At 47.5% G+C, this 18,371-nt stretch overlaps 1 protein-coding gene across 3 annotated transcripts in view; it reads right to left on the reverse strand.

Annotated features, from left to right (window-relative positions):
- The window catches only part of STON2 (stonin 2), a 168,240-nt gene extending 156,430 nt beyond the window's left edge, over positions 1 to 11,810 (reverse strand). For 2 of the 3 annotated variants that reach the window (XM_049113370.1, XM_049113369.1), the window contains exons 1-4: positions 11,626 to 11,810; positions 11,381 to 11,504; positions 8,942 to 9,061; positions 2,629 to 2,791 (exon numbers count right to left, since the gene is read on the reverse strand). The gene's annotated coding sequence lies outside the window, so the exon portion shown is untranslated. The remainder of the gene's footprint in view (positions 1 to 2,628; positions 2,792 to 8,941; positions 9,062 to 11,380; positions 11,505 to 11,625) is intronic. The other variant, XM_049113371.1, reaches the window with a different exon arrangement.
- Positions 11,811 to 18,371: the final 6,561 nt, after the last annotated feature.

Genomic DNA, 18,371 nt, shown 5'->3' on the forward strand with positions numbered 1-18,371 from the left:
AGCCCCCAGAGCCTGAGTGTTATCCCCCGGCCCTACCAAACCCTAAAGAGCCCACAGATCTCCTGGGATCTCAGGGGGGAAATGCAAGTTCTGAATCACTAGGTCCAGGATAGGGCCTGAGACTCTGCCTATCAGTCTTCCAGGGGATGCTGCAACTCCAGGGACTTTTTTTGTTAAAGATTTTATTTATTTATTCACGAGAAACACACATACAGGGACAAAGACATAGACAGAGGGAAAGGCAGGCTCCCTGCAAGGAGCCGGATGTGGGGTTCCATCCCGGACCCTGGGATCACGACCTGAGCTGAAGGCAGGTGCCCAACCACTGAGCCACCCAGGGGCCCCGCTCCAGGGATTTTATTTTTTCTTTTTCTTTCTTTCTTTCTTTCTTTCTTTCTTTCTTTCTTTCTTTCTTTCTTCTTTCTTTCTTTCTCTTTCTTTCTTTCTTTTCTTTCTTTCTTCTTTCTTTTCTTTTTCTCTTCTTTCTTTTTCTTTCTTCCCTTTTTTCTTTCTTTCTTTCTTTCTTTCTTCTTTCTTTTCTTTCTTTTCTCTCTTCTTTCTTTCTTCTCTTTCTTTCTTCCTTCTCTTCTTTCTTTCTTCTTTCTTTCTTCTTTCCTTTCTTTCTCTCTCCCTTCCTTCCTTTCTCTTCATAGGCTCCAGGGACTTTAATTGCAAGGGTAGGACCTTTGTCTCCCAGCTTCGCTGCACATTGGAATCACCTGGGAGCTTTCAAAATGCTGATGCCTAGGCCTCGCCCCAGAGATTCCAGCCCTGCAGAGGACCGCGAAATCCCTCCCCAGCCTTGACTGCTTGCGTCACCGGGGCCGAGACCGCCCTTCGTGGGGGGCGGTGGGTCGGGGTTGGGGGGGGGAGATCTGCAGGCTCCTGAGGGGTCACCCTGCGCTCCCCTTTCCCAGACAGAGGCTCTGCGGCCGGGCCCCGAGGCCGCCCTTGCCATGGCCTGTTCTCAGCAAACTCCCAGCCTCGGACGAGGCCAGAGCGGCCACCTGTTTCCTTGAAATAGTCCGCAGCTGTGCGGTGACCTCGGCGCCCCGGCTCCCCTCGGCCAAGCGGCGCTGCGCGGAGCCCTCGCCCGGGTCGCGAGCCCAGGCCGGCTTCGAGCGCCCCCGCGCGGCCGGGCGGCGGAGGGAGGAGAGGCTGCGAGGCGGAAGGGCCCGGGGACCTCGGGGCACCTCGGGGCACCCCGGGGCCCAGGCGGGAGCGCGCCTGCAGGCCTCGCCCGGCCTCGCCCCAGCGCTTGGGGTCCTCCTCCCTGGAGACGACGCCTGGACGCCGAGGCCGGAGACTAAGTCCCCTCCCTCCAGCCCGCCTCCCGCCGCGGGGGCAGGCCCGGCACCTGCACCTGCACCTGCACCGGCCCCGGCCCCGCGCTCGGCCCGCGCGGACCCTAGCTGTGCACGAACGCGAGGGTTCACACGCACGCTTACACGTGTCCGTGCTGTCACTGTCTCCTAAACAAAGATGCTCACGTAATGTTTTTCTAGACGCTGCCTTGGATTATCTTTTCCATCACGCACGAGCAAGATATTTTAGTGTGTCTGCAAATGTGTCTGGAAATCAGGATTTCTTGGGGGAACTTTTCAAGCACAGAGTCTCACCCCGGACCTGCTGAGTCAGAGTTCCTCAGAGAAGGGCCCCCGGTGGCTCAGCGGTTGAGCATCTGCCTTCGGCCCGGGGTGTGATCCTGGGGTCCCGGGATCGAGTCCCGCATCAGGCTCCCTGCATGGAGCCTGCTTCTCTCTCTGCCTGGGTCTCTCTGTGTGTGTTTCTCGTGAATACATAAACTCTTAAAAAAAAAAAAGAAAGAAAGAAAGAAAGAACTCCCCAGAGAGGCCTGAGAAGTTTTTGGGGACTTGTAGTTTTTTTTTTAATTTTATTTATGAGAGACACAAAGGCAGAGCCACAGGCAGAGGGAAAAGCAGGCTCCATGCAGGGAGCTTGACGCCGGACTTGATCCCTGGGTCTCCAGGATCAGGCCCTGAGCTGAAGTCGGTGCTAAACCGCTGAGCCACCAGGGCTGCCCTAGGGGATTTGTATTTTTAATAAGTGTCTTGGGTAGTTTTTTAAATTTTATTTTATTTTATTTTTATTTTTAAAGTTTTAGGGGCACCTGCTCGGCTCGGTTGGAAGAGCACTGAACTCTTGATCTCAGAGTCATGAGTTTGAGTCCCACGATGGGTATAGAGATAACTAAATTTTTAAAAGTTGAGATACAGTTGACATATAACAGTGTGTTAGCTTTAGGTACAACATCGCAGGTGGTTCTTATGGAAAATGTCTTGCCTTTTTAATAGTTGCCCATGTCCAATACAAGGATGTACCACTGTTTATTTAATCAGCCCCCAGTGGTTGAACATTTAGGCTGTTTCCAGTATTTTCTTCAAATTATATATAATACTACAACATATGCTCATTGTACAGGTACCCATGCATGTGTTTCTGAAGGGTAGTTTCCAAGGAGTAGAATAGCTAAATCCCAAGCTTCCCTGAAACTTCTTTCCCCACCTCACAGTGTTTATGTTTGAAACATGGAACCTCATAGCAGGATAGAAGCTGAAAAACCTGCATAGTCAAGACCATCAACCGAAAATATCATGAGTCACATACCTTATTTAAAATTTTCAGGGGATCCCTGGGTGGTGCAGCGGTTTAGCGCCTGCCTTTGGCCCAGGGTGCGATCCTGGAGACCCAGGATCGAATCCCACGTCGGGCTCCCAGTGCATGGAGCCTGCTTCTCCCTCTGCCTGTGTCTCTGCCTCTCTCTCTGTGACTATCATAAATAAATAAAAAATAAAATAAAATTTTCAGTAATCACATTCATTTTTTTTGTTATTTAAAAATATATTTTACTTAAATTCAATTTACCAACATATAACACCTAGTGCTCATCTCATCAAGTATCATTTTAATAACATTTTATTTAAGCTGATATATCAAAAATATTATCTCAACATATCAAATGAAAATTATTACTAAACTATTTCACATCTATTTTTCATGTTAAATCTTTGAAAATTGGGGTGAATTTTACACTTGACAGCACACATCACCTCAAACTAGCCACATTCCAAATGTTCAGTAGTCACATGAGGCAAATGGCTATTGCACTGGACAGTGCAGATCTAGATCTTTGATTTTCCTGGGGAGGTCATTGTAGGGGACAGGAAACAAACAATTGTGTAGCACCTACAACGTATTTGTCCCTAAAGGGGAACTTAGCGTTCATTATTGTTAACTGAGGCGTGAGATTTTTGCAGAAGGTTAAACTGAATAATATTTCAGGTTAAAGACATTGTTTCTTCAGAACAACCCTAGGAACAAGGCAGGGCATGGGTTATTATGATGCCCATTGTTTCAATCTGAGGTCGATAATTTGTGTAGATCACAGAGCCCCAAACAGAGAGGAGGAACCAGAATCATGTCTTTAGATTTCAGAGCCTATTATATACATATTTTTTTATCCCACTGATCTCTCCATGACTTGTTCTTTCTTTCTTTTTAAATATTGTATTTATTCACTCATGAGAGACACAGAGAAAGAGTCAGAGACAGGCAGAGGGAGAAGCAGGCTCCATACAGGGAGCCGGAAAGGGGATATCAATCCCAGGACCCTGGGATCACGCCCTGGGCCAAAGACAGACGCTCAACCACTGAGCTACCCAGGTGCCCCATCCACCCCTTATTTCTTATGTGAATGGTGAAGAGAGACCTGGCAGCAAATTAAGAGCATTATTAGAAGCCACATCATCCATCTAAGTAGTGTGCCATCCTGTAGACTCGTGGTTAAAAACATGTGTGCTGACGCCTCCTGGTGGAAGTCAGGGTTATTGCAAGCCACCCATTATTGTAAATGCGTAGGTGGGCCTACCTAGTTCTCGAATTGAATATACAGAAATATGAAACTATTTACATAAAGGCCATTGAAATTAAAAAAATGGATTCCTCATAGTGCAAAATGTTGGGCTTCATTGAGGTAGATATTTTTATCTCAGACTGTCAGAGGGACAGTCACAAACTGAATAGTTGCAGGTTCTGCTTCAGATATGTCTTCTTTTTTTATTATTATTTTTAAAGTGTGTATGATTGTACTTGGTCATATCTCAGTTTCTGAGTTTACTAGTGGGTGTGTGAGTGTGTCTATTCTTTGGCTAGGTTGTCAGCTCCTCAAAGGGGAAAGATCTGAACCCTTAATTGAAGGCTCTGGACATTCTGGGTACTTGAATGAATATTGTTGATTGCCCGGGGGAAAAAAAGTTTAAGAGCACAAAATAAATATGGTGTTTGTAATGGAATCTATTGATTTTTGCCTGCCCTGAATCCTTTTCTTTCCCCCTCAAACCACACAGCCCTAGTGAGGCCGTCAATCAAATATCCTGCTTCTCCCGGCTACGGTTGGCCTAGAGATTTGTCTTTTTATAGAATGACAGGGCTAATGCTTCATCTTCAACAGCTGCACTTACAATCTCAATTAGCTAGACCTTTAGGCTCTCTAATGCTTCAGCCTTTTCTGGTATGATTCTGAGACCCCCCCACCCACCGAGCCTAATGATGAATTCCTTTTTCATTATTTCCAGAACAAATCTAAGCTATATTACCTTTTCATTTAAATCTGCTTCCATTTGGAAGTTTGAACAAGTTCTCATAAGCATCAAAGGAATGGGAGACTTCCTGTTATCAAACATACAACTATTCTCCTCCAGAGATCAAAATGACAATGAACAGCTAATTTGATAAGAATTGTCTTTTAAAAGTGTTATGCCGGGCAGCCCCGGTGGTGCAGCGGTTTGGTGCCGCCTGCAGCCGGGGGTGGGATCCTGGAGACCCGGGATCGAGTCCCACATCGGGCTCCTGCACGGAGCCTGCTTCTCCCTCTGCCTGTGTCTCTGCCTCTGTGTGTGTGTGTGTCTATGAGTAAATAAATAAACTCTTAAAAATGTTTAAAAATAAAAGTGTTATGCTACAATTTGGTAATCTCTAGGGGTTCTGGACACCAGCAAGAGCTGTTAGGTGAGGACAAAGAGCAACCCTTTGTGAAGCAAGTGGATTGGCTTCAGACTGGTGCCTATTGCAGTGTGCTGGAGACACACTGTACCCCATTTAGTCATTAACCATGACCGCAGAGGCTGACATGGGGAACTAGGTCTTCCATCACCCAAGAGAGACCTATTGAGGTCGGCTGCCCTGCTGCTAACTACACACCCCTTATGACCTCTCCCTCCCTACCAGCCCTGTGCTTCTGACCTACCACAACCCCACTAACCCACCACCCCAATAAGAGGGGCCATATCCCGACTTCCATCTGCAGATCCTCAGACTGTATCCCTACTCTTGGCCAGACTACATTGCCTAGAGAAAGATCTAGGTCCTTACACCAAATCTATGGTGGCAGCACTGAGTTATTTTTGAAGACCATATTTGCAAGCATTAAAAAATCAAATATTGGGGCATTTGGATGGCTCAGTAGGTTAAGTGTTCTACTCTTGCTTTGGGCTTAGGTCATGATCTCAGGGTTGTAGGCTCAAGCCCCAGGTTGGGCTCCTTGCTTAGCGGGGAGTCTACTGGAGATTTTCTTCCTCTCCCTCTGTCTCCACCCCATGCTCTCTCTCTTTCTAAAAAAGTTTCTAACGAAATCTTTAAAAAATAAAATATTGACCAATTCAAAGTGATATGACAACAATAATAACACAGTGATGTCACCACTGTTGACTGTGGACAAACTACCATATTCATAGGGAATCCACATACTGTGAAAAGAATCACTCTATGTTTTTTTGGGTTTTGCTCATGGTTTTAAACAAGTTAATTATCAACAAAATGCCCTAGAAGTGGCTTTTGGACTAGGCCATGGGTTTTATCAAGAATGGAGGGATCCCTGGGTGGCGCAGCGGTTTGGTGCCTGCCTTTGGCCCAGGGTGCGATCCTGGAGACCCGGGATCGAATCCCACATCAGGCTCCCGGTGCATGGAGCCTGCTTCTCCCTCTGCCTATGTCTCTGCCTCTCTCTCTCTCTCTGTGTGACTATCATAAAATAAATAAAAATTAAAAAAAAAAGAAAAAGAATGGAATCAGCGCTGAGTGCATGAATCCATACTTAACATTCACTTAACACCTGTTGATGGCACCCTGATGACTAAATTCAGACAAGAACCTCACAGGGTGTCCTCCAATTGCACCTTGATGACAGCAACGTGAATATGTAAAGAGCTCCTCACTGGTTTATGATATTCCATGCCTAGGAAATGGGTCATTGAAGGCAAGAGTGCTTAGGGGAAATTTTGGCCGCAGACTATTCACTAAATCAGGCAGGGACTCTTTGCCCAAGAGCAGAAGTTGCTGTGATGAGTGTGAAGAGTCAGTGTGTAAGGCCACAGTGGGGATTAACACCTGGCCATGCAGGAGTTACCTCTGTGCTTGAGCAGAGATGAAAATGGCAAGTCCAGGAAGCTCCGTTCTGGAGCTCAACACAGAGTTTTCTTCCAATTGTGGAGGCGTCATGGAAAACCCCATGGGGACAAAATCTGACTCTGGTGTTGTAGCAACAGAATATGGAGACAAAAGCCACCTGCTGTTCTAGCAGATCCTTAAATCCAGCTACTTCGACAATCGACAATCCTTCGTTTGGTGAAGTAAAAGTGGGGTGCTAGCACTAATGCTTAAAGAAGAGGTACCCAAAACTTAAATCCAGGTGTTTTCTACTTTTTTAAAAAAAGATTTATTTATTTATTTATTTTAGGGAAAGAGGGAGGGAGTACAAGCTCAAGCATGAATCGGGGGAGGGGCAGAGGGAGAGACTCCCCACCCAGTGCCGAGCCCACATGGGGCTCCATCCCCAGGACCCTGAGATCACCACCTGAGCCAAAACCAAGAGTGGAATGCTTAACCAATTGAGCCACCCAGGCGCCTCCTTTTTTTTTTCAACTTTTAATGGAATGCTTGAAGAGGCAGCATAATCACATGGCTCTGGGTGGGTGTACAGTCAAAAGTTTATCTCCCATCTATATCCTGTCATCACTCCTTTTTCTTCCTCTAAGCACACCAATGTCACTAGTGCCACATATATTTCTTTCCTGTGCTCCTTTAGGCACACATACACCCACATGCATTCTTCCTCTCCATTGTTACAAGAATGGCACCATTGGTAAACATTCTGCTCCTTGCATTTTTTCACTTAATATATTTTGGAGATCTTGATGTATTAATATCTAGAAGGATTCCTAATTTTTCTGTGGCTACACGGCACCATATTTCTCAGGTGTAGCATAATTTGTACAACCAGTTCTTACCAACGGACGTTTAAGTGATTTCTCATCTTCTGCTATCACTAATATTTATTGTAATCCCTTACACCACACATTCTCACCCTAAAGAGGTGACAATGTGTTCTTGGCAGGGGAAAAGAAATCTTCCTCAACTTATAAAGCGCAGGTATACATAGAGTACAGAAGCACATATTCAGTACATGGGTGGTATTAACATTTTATGAGGGTGGAGACAGGTGATTAGGAGAAGAACAAATCTACAATGGTTCCTTAGGATACCAACAATGAAAAAGAGTTGGAGAAACACTACCACTGTCTTATTCCAATCCCTGTTGTCAACAGGCCACAGGATTGCCATGACTGGCTTAGGCCTGACGTGGAACATCTTCTGGAACTCAGCATATTGATGCTGGAGCAAAGTTGGGATGTTAGTGGCAGGAGGACGAGTGTGACTGTCTGAGATTAGTCTTGAGGCTGCTGGTGTCTGGACCAGGAGCATCCTACTCTCCTTGGAGCATGAGGACCCCGGGAGCCTCCCTCAGGCTCTACTGTCGGTGTGTGGCTTGGGACATGGGATGCATGAATGAACATAGCTTTCCAGTGACAATCTTGCCTCTTTCTTTACTGATGCAGAAACATTGGAAATATTAGCACAATTTTCTCTTGATTTTAGAGTATCTAGATTTTATAAAAAGTCCTCACAAATGTCACTCAGTCAAAGCCTATTCCTCCCTGCTAATTTGGCACCAATAACAGTTTAGGATAACTCTTAACCTCTCTGGCATTCTTTGAGGAAAAGAGGCATGAAGGGGTCGTGAATTTGCTAAGAGAAGAACTTAAATGTTCTTGCACACACACAAAAATAGAGATCCATTTGCAAGGTGATGGATATATTAATTAATGAGATGTGTGTGGAGTCTATTCCCAATGAATACGAATATCAAATCACCACCATGTACACTTTAAATATCTCAGATTTTTAAAAGATTTTATTTATTTATTCATGAGAGAGGCAGAGACATAGGCAGAGGGAGAAGCAGGCTCCATGTAGGGAGCCTGATGTGGGGCTCAATCCCAGGACCCCGGGATCACTACCTGAGCCAGAGGCCGGTGCTCAACCACTGAGCCACCCAAGTGCTCCAATATCTTAGAATTTTATATGGCAATTAGGGATCAATAAAGCTGAAATTGAAAAAAAAAAAAAAAGAAAGAAAAACCAACTAAAAAAAGTTTTTGGGGGTGGGTCCTTCTCCAGTTTAGGGCTGGATAACACACGATAGCATTTATCCCCTGAAGACATACGGGACTCACACATATGTGAGTCTCCTTGTTTCTTTTGGATCTTCTTTCTGGGGCACAGACAGAGGAGGGAGCTATTTCCCTCACCACACCCAGCTGTTTCCTTTCTCAGTCCGTAAGACTCATTTTCCTCCTCGCAGACCATTGCCAACCCTTGCCCGACCCTCCTGGGCTGAATCGGCTTCCTGCTTCTGACCTACATCTATTCTTTCCATTCAACCAGGTTGGAGGGTTGGCTGGGGGGCATATCCCTCAAGTCCCAAGGGGCAAGAAAATGTCACCAAAAGGCTAAAAATCATCCGTGAAATGCAACCAGATGAAGCACACTGTGTTTCTAAGAATTCCTCTCAGGGAGGGCTTACCATGGGGCTGGAAGGGTTGCTTGAGGAATGTCTGGAGAGAGGGTCAGGACCCCTCACCCATCCATAGTACCTGGTCCCGGAGTCCTGGGGGCCACCAGCTGCCTTCCAGGAAAGAGGGTCCTGTTGACGTAGAGCATACTTCCCATATGAATTATGCACATTCAGTGTGAACTGGACAGCTCAAGATGGTGGGGGGAAGGCTGACCTGGCTCCCACCTTTGCCCTCTCCACCTTCCACCCTATTCTATAAATAAATTTGAACAAACATTTAAAGAAGATTAGCTTGATCTATGTCAATGATTAGCCTACCCAGGGTGCCCAAGGGTCTTGGTCTAGTCCTAATCAGTGCTCATATTTTCTAAGACGTTCTGTCTTTATTCATTGGAAATATACATTTAAAAAGAAGAAAAAGGTTTTCTAATAATCACTCAAGTCCCCAAAGCCATAAAGGAAAAGATTGGTACATTTGACTCCACAACAAAAAGTTTGATGACCAGAACCACCATGGCCACAAACAACAGATATCAAAGTGGGAAAAAGACTGCGATTCATTTCACAGCAAGAGGTTAATTTCCTAAATAGATGGAAAACTCATAAAAATCAATAAGGATGAACAATCCCAATTGGAAAATTGAGCAAACGACATGATGAACAAGAGCAAAGAACTGCATATGGCTCCCAGAGATGGTCACCAGCACTCAGAAGAAATGCAAGCTAACAACACAGAAGCTCTGAAGATTCCTACTGGGAAAATGGGATCATCTTATATGGCAGACATTCTCTCCCATTCTGAATTGACTGTAGTGACAGATACTTCCTGTGTACAAAGAGGTAAACTGAGGCAAGCTTAAAAAGATGAGTTTATTTGGGAATAGCAGAAGAATCTCAATTCGGGACAAGCAAACTGTGGCAAGCTGTAGGTGAGCGCATTGGGGTTTGGGGTGGGTAGCTGTGTCCGTGGGCAGGAAATAGAGGGGAGAGCTCAGTTGAAGTCTGTTTAAAAAAAAAATTGGAGACCAGCTTTGAAAGCTTCCTGAGCCGGCAAATCTAGTCCAGTCACACACACAGCTCAAGACAGCCCCCCCCTTAGTCACCTCCTGCTCACGCCTCTGGTCAAACTTCCCAGGCTTGAGATGGGACAAACTCTGATCAACTTCTCATCTGAGAAAGTTCCAATTCTATCACTTTCCTGTAAATCAGGCACTTGGGGGAAATCTGTCTCTTCCTCCCTAAGCTTTGTCTTCCCGAGGGCACATGCGTGAGATTTCCCATTTTGTTTCTTCCAGTTGTATTTTCGATTGAAATTGTTTTACAACCCACACCAAGTGCCTGCTTCTGTGTCTCAGTGTTTAAAAAAAAAACAAAAACAAAAAACAAAAAACCACGCACTGGCACAGGAGGGACAAGGAGACAGCCCTGATGGTCATCTTGGTGAATCTGGACGGTGGAACGATGACTGTGGGTGAGGGTGAAGGGACACCCTCCTGCGCCCCTCGAGGGCCCGGGGGCCTCGGTTGGAGAACCTAAGCTGTATTTGCAGAGGATCCAGCCTTGGCTCGGGGGCTTCTCAGGAGAGGACTCATGGAGAGCAGTCAAAGCAGGAGGACAAGTACCAGGGACAAGGGACTAGATAGGGATGATGAGGGGACCAATTGAAGTACCGCCTGGGGTCCGACCCCTAGCCTGTGTCCCTGTGCGCCGGCTGGAGGAGCTGACTCGGGGACATGTCCTTGGGTGGGGGGCGCACGGCCAGCAGCTCGGGAGCCAGGGAGTGTTAGGGAGCCCAGGGCCCCATTTTCCACGGGGAGTGGCTCCGAGCACTTTGGGGCAGGGGCCCCCAGCCCACGGAAGCACCATCCCTCACTGGAGGAGACAGGAGACGCCGCCTTAGTTAGCAGGACCTTCTAAGGCCGCGTCCGAGTCCGCTCCGGACAAGAGATCTGGTTCCTAAAGCTGCCTCCCTGGGTGTGTGACCTTGGGTGAGTCACTCACCCTCTCTGGATTTGCGATTCTGGGATTCTCAAGTGTCTCTGCCAATCTCAATCTCTGGGGTGCCTCCTCCCTCTCTCTGAACCTCTAACCCCTGCCATCATGCAGGTGGAAGCAAGCACTGCCCATCTGGCTGCAAGCGCCCTGGGAATGAAGCTCCCTCTCCCCCCGCCTCCCTCTCCCTCTCTCTCTCTCTCTCTCTCTCTCTCTCTCTCTCTCTCTCTCTCTCACACACACACACACACACACACACACACACACACACACTGGAAAAGCTTCGCAGACCCTGGGACAATGAAACTTCAATGGTCTCTTCCCCCAAGGCAAGGACCTCACCCCCTTGGAGAATCTGAGCGAAGGAATTTGGGATGGGTGTAGGGTTCTCCCTGGGGCGGGGCGGAGGGGGGCGCTGGAGTCACAGAAAGGGTGTCCGTGTGATCATATTTTTACCTGCGGTGTGACCGTGTGTGTGAAAACACAGGACGGGTAGACGGTGGAGTAAGGGCGGGGTCGTGGGCGGTCAGGCGGCAGGCGCGGGGAGGGCGGGCCCTGCGCGGGCGAGCTCTGGAGGGTTCTGGAGCAGAGGAAAGGCGTGTTGGCGGCAAACCGTGGGAGGAAGATTAGCCTGGTACTCGGGGACGTGGGGGAGCCGAGACGGCAGGGGGATGCTGAATGGCACGACGGGAAGACCTTACCCCGCGTGGTTAAAAGCAGGAGTGAAGAGGGTGGAGGAGGTGACGGAGCACAGAGGAAGCGTCTGGTTTCAGGTGGGGGGTGTCCCCTCGGCCTCCAGCTCCCGCCTCCCCTTCCTGGCCGACTCCGACGTGTCCTCTAGGCTCCAGCTCCTCTATCAGGGCGGGTCACCTGGTTACCACCTCCCTCCCCCAGGCAGGAGGGGCGGGGCCTCACCTGCCTCATCCCCTCCCCCAGCCAGGAGGGGCGGGGCCTCACCTCCCTCATCCCCTCCCCCAGCCAGGATGGGCGGGGCCTCACCTCCCTCATCCCCTCCCCCAGGCCAGGAGGGGCGGGACCTCACCTCCCTCATCCCCTCCCCCAGGCAGGAGGGGCGGGGCCTCACCTCCATCATCCCCTACCCCAGGCAGGAGGGGCGGGGCCTCACCTGCCTCATCCCCTCCCCCAGTCAGGAGGGGCGGGGCCGCACCTCCCTCATCCCCTCCCCCAGGCAGGAGGGGCGGGGCCTCACCTGCCTCATCCCCTCCCCCAGGCAGGAGGGGCGGGGCCGCACCTCCCTCATCCCCTCCCCCAGGCAGGAGGGGCGGGGCCTCACCTCCCTCATCCCCTCCCCCAGGCAGGAGGGGCGGGGCCGCACCTCCCTCAAGCCCCTGAGCCCCTGGGTTGGCAGTGCGGCCTGGTCTGTCCCTTCTGGGACTGTGTCTCTATTAAGGGCAGTGAGCTTGATTTTTCAGTGTTTTATTGTGTGCCTAACACGTACGTTATGTGTACTTACGGGGCTAGAAAAGAGTCTAAAATGCCTCATAGGTTCTAGGGTTTTTGTTTTTGTTTTTTACTTTCTTTTTGTTTTTGTGACATTTTAATTTTTCCAGGCGTCATCCCCACACGTAAAAGTAGTGCTGATGTATGTGCAGCATCGGGGTAGGGCAGTGATTTTCAACTTTTCAAAAACTATCATTCCTTGTTGGAGCTTTTTAAAGAGTATTTTTTTCCTAATTGTCTCCCTCCCAGCTCCCCATGAAAATCTTAATGCGACACACACCCTGTGTATCGGTGTATGTGCTGTGCTCCTGTGGAGGGTGACAATTCATTGTAATATCTGACACTTTTTTTTACATTCTCCCTTCCCCAACAACCACAAAATTTTGCCCCATGTAGGAGGGACCAGGTCACTCCTACATGGAATACGTGGTGTGGGGTGACTATTTGTTTCTCTGGACTGTTACAAGTTACTACAAACATGGTGGCTTACAACAGTAGAAATGTGGGGCACCTGGGTGGCTCAGGGGTTGAGCATCTGCCCTCGGCTCAAGTCCTGATCTCCAGGTCCTGGGATCCGGTCCGACATTGGGCCCCGCAAGGAGCCTGCTTCTCTCTCTGCCTATGTCTCTGCCTCTCTCTCTGTGTCTCTCATGAGTAAATAAATAAAATCTTAAAAAACAAAACAAAACAAAACAAAACAAAAAAACAGCAGAAATTTATTGTCTGAGAGTTCTGGAGCCCAGAGGTCCAAAATCAAGGTGTCAGCAGGGCCAGGCTCCCCGCAAGGCCCTAGGGGAGAATTGTTCCTTGGCCTCTTCTAGCTTTTGATGGCTCTGGGCACTTGCTGGCTTGTGTCTGCATCCCTCCAATCTCTGCTTTGTCCTCACCCAGGCTCTCTCCTGTCTTCCCCTCTTCGGGTTGTGTCAAGTCTCAAAAGGACACCTGTCATGGAATTTCGGGCTTGCTCTGATAATCCAGAATATCTCATCTGGAGATCCTTAACTTTAAAAAAAAAAAAAAAGGCCACTTTCACAGGTGCCAGGGTTAAGACATGAAAATGTCTTTTTGGGAGCCACCACTGAACCTGCCACAGCGGCCTTGTGTCAGTGATACAAGCAAGAAAGCTCTGTGAAGGGACACCCGGGTGGCTCAGGGTTAAACTCCTGCCTTTGGCTCGGGGCGTGATCCTGGAGACCCAGGATGGAGTCCCACGTCGGGCTGCCTGCGTGGGGCCTGCTTCTCCCTCTGCCTGTGTCTCTCCCTCTCTCTCTCTGTGTCTCTCATGAATAAATAAATAAAATATTAAAAAAAAAAAGAAAAAGAAAACTGTGAACATGTCATAACTCACAATGCTGGTCAGGTGTGGTGATTAAAGTTCTGCGGTGCTTCCAGCAGTTACAAGGATTCTGTTGGGAGAAGCCGAGGAGGATAAGCCTCTCCAATTTCTCCTAAACCCAGAAAAAAACTTAATTTTTTTTCCCCTTCCTCTCCCTTTCCTCAGATGTAGCCCTTTGGCGCCCTCTAGTGGTAACTACAAAGTCGTAATTTTGCGAGGAAAATCTTCAGGTTTTTAAATGGTTAGCTATGAGAGCCACAGAAGAGCAATTTTCTAAAAAAAAGAGATTTATTTATTTATTTATTTATTTATTTATTTATTTATCTATCTATTTATTTAGACAAGGAGTTTAGTTTTATTTTCTCTGTGCATTTGCAAAAATACTTAGGACCAACATAGAAACAATAATAAAACCTCCTGTGAAAATTACACTAAAAAAAAAAAAAAAAAAAAGGCCTGAGAGGGATTAGTGCCTTAGCTCTAGGGAGCTACAGTAAATCTGACTGGTTCAAGGAATTGAAAAGATATTAGGAAGATAGAGACGCAGGCAGGGGGAGAAGCAGCCTCCATGCAGGGAGCCTGAGCAGGACTCGATCCCAGGACTCCAGGATCACGCCCTGAGCCCAAGGCAGGTGCTCAACCGCCGAGCCACCCAGGGGTCCCCAGAATGGCAATTAAACAACCCCAGAAGGGGCTTGGAGCAGCTGCGCTCTAACCCAGCACAAGTTACTGTCCACCGTCCGAGAAGCGGTGTGGCTTCTGTATTAATGCTTCCTGCTTCTCAACTCGCAAAGGGCTCCCTCACTTCGGGGGGCCACCTTCCATGTGGCCTCCTCCCACCCTGTGTCTGGAGAGCAGCTGCCCCTGGTGGGGCCTCCACAGGCCGTGAAAGCACCCACTTGCTCTCCCTCCCCTAACAGCCGTTTCCTAGCAGGGGTTCCTCCTCCCTGTGTGGCAGTGGGGGAGAAGAGAGCAGGGGGATGGGGATGGGTGGGGGGGGTGCAGGGGACTCTTAGTCCAAGTGGAGAAATCACCCAAGTAATAAACCCTTCAAGTACATCTGCATTGAAGCAGGTTTTCTCAAGAGCTGACTCTGGATCTTAACAGATTTTTATAATGTTATTTTAAAGTCCATCCACAAATGCAAACATTAGCCCAATTGATTTGTGTGTTCGGCATCAGGCCAGGCTCAGGGCACAGGCTGGTAAGACAGGACGCATGTCTGTCTTCCTCAAATTTACTAACAGGGAGACCAAGATCGAACAACTGCTGCGAAAAATCAATGATAAGAATTGCTGTGGAGGGAAAATATGGAGGGATGCACAAGAGGTGGGCCAGGCTTAATGCGGGGATGGGCAAGGAATTGAACAAAGCTGGGTATGGACGCTGCACGAGCACACACTCCTCTCCTGGCTCTGTTGATCTTGTTCACCAGTTCAGCTATTTCAGGAAAGTGGATGTGGGAGACATCCTAAATAAATAAAATCCAGACATTTTATCCTAAATTTGTAGACAAATCAGGTAGGACCATCCACGGTGATAGAAGCTCTTAAAAATTGAAATCAGGAAGAACAGCTTTGGTTGTGAGCTCTTGGAGGCCATTTTTATTTTTTTAGTTTTATTTTTAAAGATTTTATTTGTTTATTTGACACAGAGAGAGTGCGCACAAGCAGGAGGAACAGCACAGGCAGAGAGAGAAGCAGGCTCTTTGCTGAGCAGGGAGTTCAATATGGGGCTTGATCCCCAGACCCTGGGATCGTGACCCAAGCCAAAGGCAGACACTTAACCGATGGAGCCACCCAAACGCCCATTGGAGGCCATTTTTAAATGAAGTCCTTGAGGATGAGTCTGATGTCTGATTGTGTCACCCTGTTTCCTCACAATTAATAGCAGGAGTTGTATACAGAGAAGTTAATCCAAAACAAGTCAGACACTGATATTTCCATAACCAGCAGATTATTTATTAAATTCAAAGGTTGCTGATGTCAGGAAGGAGAACAAATGTGTGATTATGGCAGCCTGTCTCCAAGATGGTCACCATCAGGTCCTTCCCACTCTGTCCACCCATCTGATTCTCCAGTGGGAGGTGGCATCTATCCCTCAGCCCCACATCCCATGGATCTGAGCTGGCCTAGGTGACTCATTGACCCATAAGATGCAGTGGACGTGATGTTGGGGACTTCTGAGGCCAGGTCCTAAGAAGTCCTGCAGCTCCATCTTGGCTCTCGGGATGTTCTGGGCCCTGAGACCCCTGTGCCTGGAGAGGGTGACACTAGCCAGTGCTCAGCTGTTCTAGCCAGCCCAGCCCAGGCACAAGGTGTGAAGGAGCTGTCTTAGATATTCTGGGCCTGGAAGATGTCAAACAGGCTATTCAAGCCACACCAGCAGAAGTCCCAGACACAGAGGAACAGAGTTGAGCCAACCTCAATGTGCTCTAGATGTTTCTTCATGCCTTTACATTTGTAAGCAGCAGTAGATGCCTGCAGACACTGCTTTAAACAACACGTGCTGAAAATAGAGCAGCTTGTTAACAGGGACCAGAACTAGGCTGACACGTGAACTGGAGAACATTGCAAAATTTGGTGGTTTCTTTTTCCTGTTGCCTATAGTGCTATGATTCATACCTCCACTATAAACCTCCCTAGCTGCGCTTAGGAGACAGTGTAGCACTCTACTTAAGAACTTGGGTTTTAGAGTTAAGAAAGTCTCTTATTTGAATTCCAGTGGCCTCAAGCGAATGGCTTAGCCTAGACCTCAGTTTCCTCATCTGTTAAAAGGGAATGACATGAATAATACAGATTAAGTTCATTAATGCATGTGAAGTATTCAGCGCCTGTCATATATTCACATTTTGTGGTCAGAATGGTGTTTGGTGGTGATCCCCAGAGCACAAGAGCCTTTTTTTTTTTTTTAAGATTTTATTCATTTATTCATGAAAGACACAGAGAGAAAGGGAGAGAAGCAGGCTCCAGGCAGGGAGCACGATGTGGGACTCGATCCTGAGACCGCGGATCATGCCCTGAGCCCGGGGCAGGTGCTCAACCACTGAGCCACCCAGGCGTCCCAAGGGCCTGATCTTATCTTTAAATTCAATGTATATTTCAGTGCCTGGGCCATAGTGATTAATAAAGGCTGTTACATGAATGACAGAATGAGACCCTATGTTATAAACTTTAAGATCGACATTTTAACATGAAGGATGACTTTGCCCGTACATTATTTGGAGCTAAGCACTTTAGGTCAATGGAATATGTCATTTCTACCATGAAGTTCTGTAAGAATCAGATGTCAGTGGGAAAATAAGCCAGTTCAATTGCTTTTGGCATCTTAAGGCCTCCAAAGGGCTGGACGGCACCGTCACGAGCATCCCTTGCAACCTGTCTCATGGTGCATGTGTAAAGCGAGTGGCTTGCTCCAGGCCACCCACCCGCTGTGGGGACAAGAGCAGAACTCTTCCCTTATGAAGGTGATGGCGCCCTTACCCTCTTCTTGCACACCCCAGGGCCATTCGGTGTGGTCAGGACTGATCACTAATCTCTTCTACGAAGGGATCGTGCACCTTTTGGAGAGGCAATGGGAGAACCCGCCGGGGATGCAGGAAGCACCTGTAGGCCACGCAGGCTGTATGTGGGGACCCTTCCTTTATGCATCTGTGTCACCTGTCATCATAACTCTTGCACTGGAACGGTGACTCATCATGAAAAAGCCCCTTTTTTGCATTGCTGGGATGCAGTTTAAATTTTCTGTAATTAATGTTGGGGTTTCATCCTAGTTCTTAGGCCTTTCTTCGATTTCCCTGCTTTAAGGCATCAATGTCTTTTCCCAGCTTACTTTACTGTGTCTGGTGAGACCTGTAGGATCTTCTTTGGTTTACCAAACCTGACGACACAAAGTAGCAGTCAAGTCTGTTATGTAGTTTTAATTGCTTTTAAATTTCTATAGATAGCAAGTAAGCAAACTGAAGCCTTCTTCAGTTCCTTTTTTTTCTTGCCTTTGAATTCAGAGCTGCTGTTCACAGATCCAGTGTGGCACTTTTTAAATTTAGAGTAAAAAATAGAGACTATAGGAAAATCGTGCACTGTTTTCACCTCTTTCTGGCAGTTTCTGTGCATCATGTAAGATGTCGCCAGCCAAAGAGCATTGTCCACATGGTATGGAAAAGAAAATAACATACTTGTGTAGGTTGGAAAAATTCAAGTCAATTCTTTACTAGGACATAAGGGTAAGAAGACCAGCTGAATGATTTCCCTACCTCTTGTCCCTCTTCCCAATCAGGATTGGTTTCTATTTGTTTTAAGATTTCATTTAGAACAAACAAGATTCAATTAATGACATTTTTCTGAGTATAAAAACTACAGACAAGGGCTTGGGGGATGAGCGGGGAAACCCAGATGTGCCACCTCTGAAACTCACAGCTGTGCTTTCAGATCTTGAAATAAATCTGTTTCCGAGAATGGAGGTTTCTGTTGTTCACATTTAAATCTTGAATCACAGAAAAACGTCAATGACGTTTTTATGTTCCAAGTTCAAATCCTTATTTAGGATAGTTGAACCTCATATCCAGCACTCACAAGACTCCTGAGACATTCTTTTCGATCCTGACAGGTTAACAGAGATCTACTGAGAGGTAGAGAGAAGGCAAAGGAAAAC

The sequence above is a fragment of the Canis lupus genome, chromosome 8 (assembly GCF_003254725.2).
Source record: "Canis lupus dingo isolate Sandy chromosome 8, ASM325472v2, whole genome shotgun sequence".
NCBI classification, from domain to species: Eukaryota; Metazoa; Chordata; class Mammalia; order Carnivora; family Canidae; genus Canis; species Canis lupus.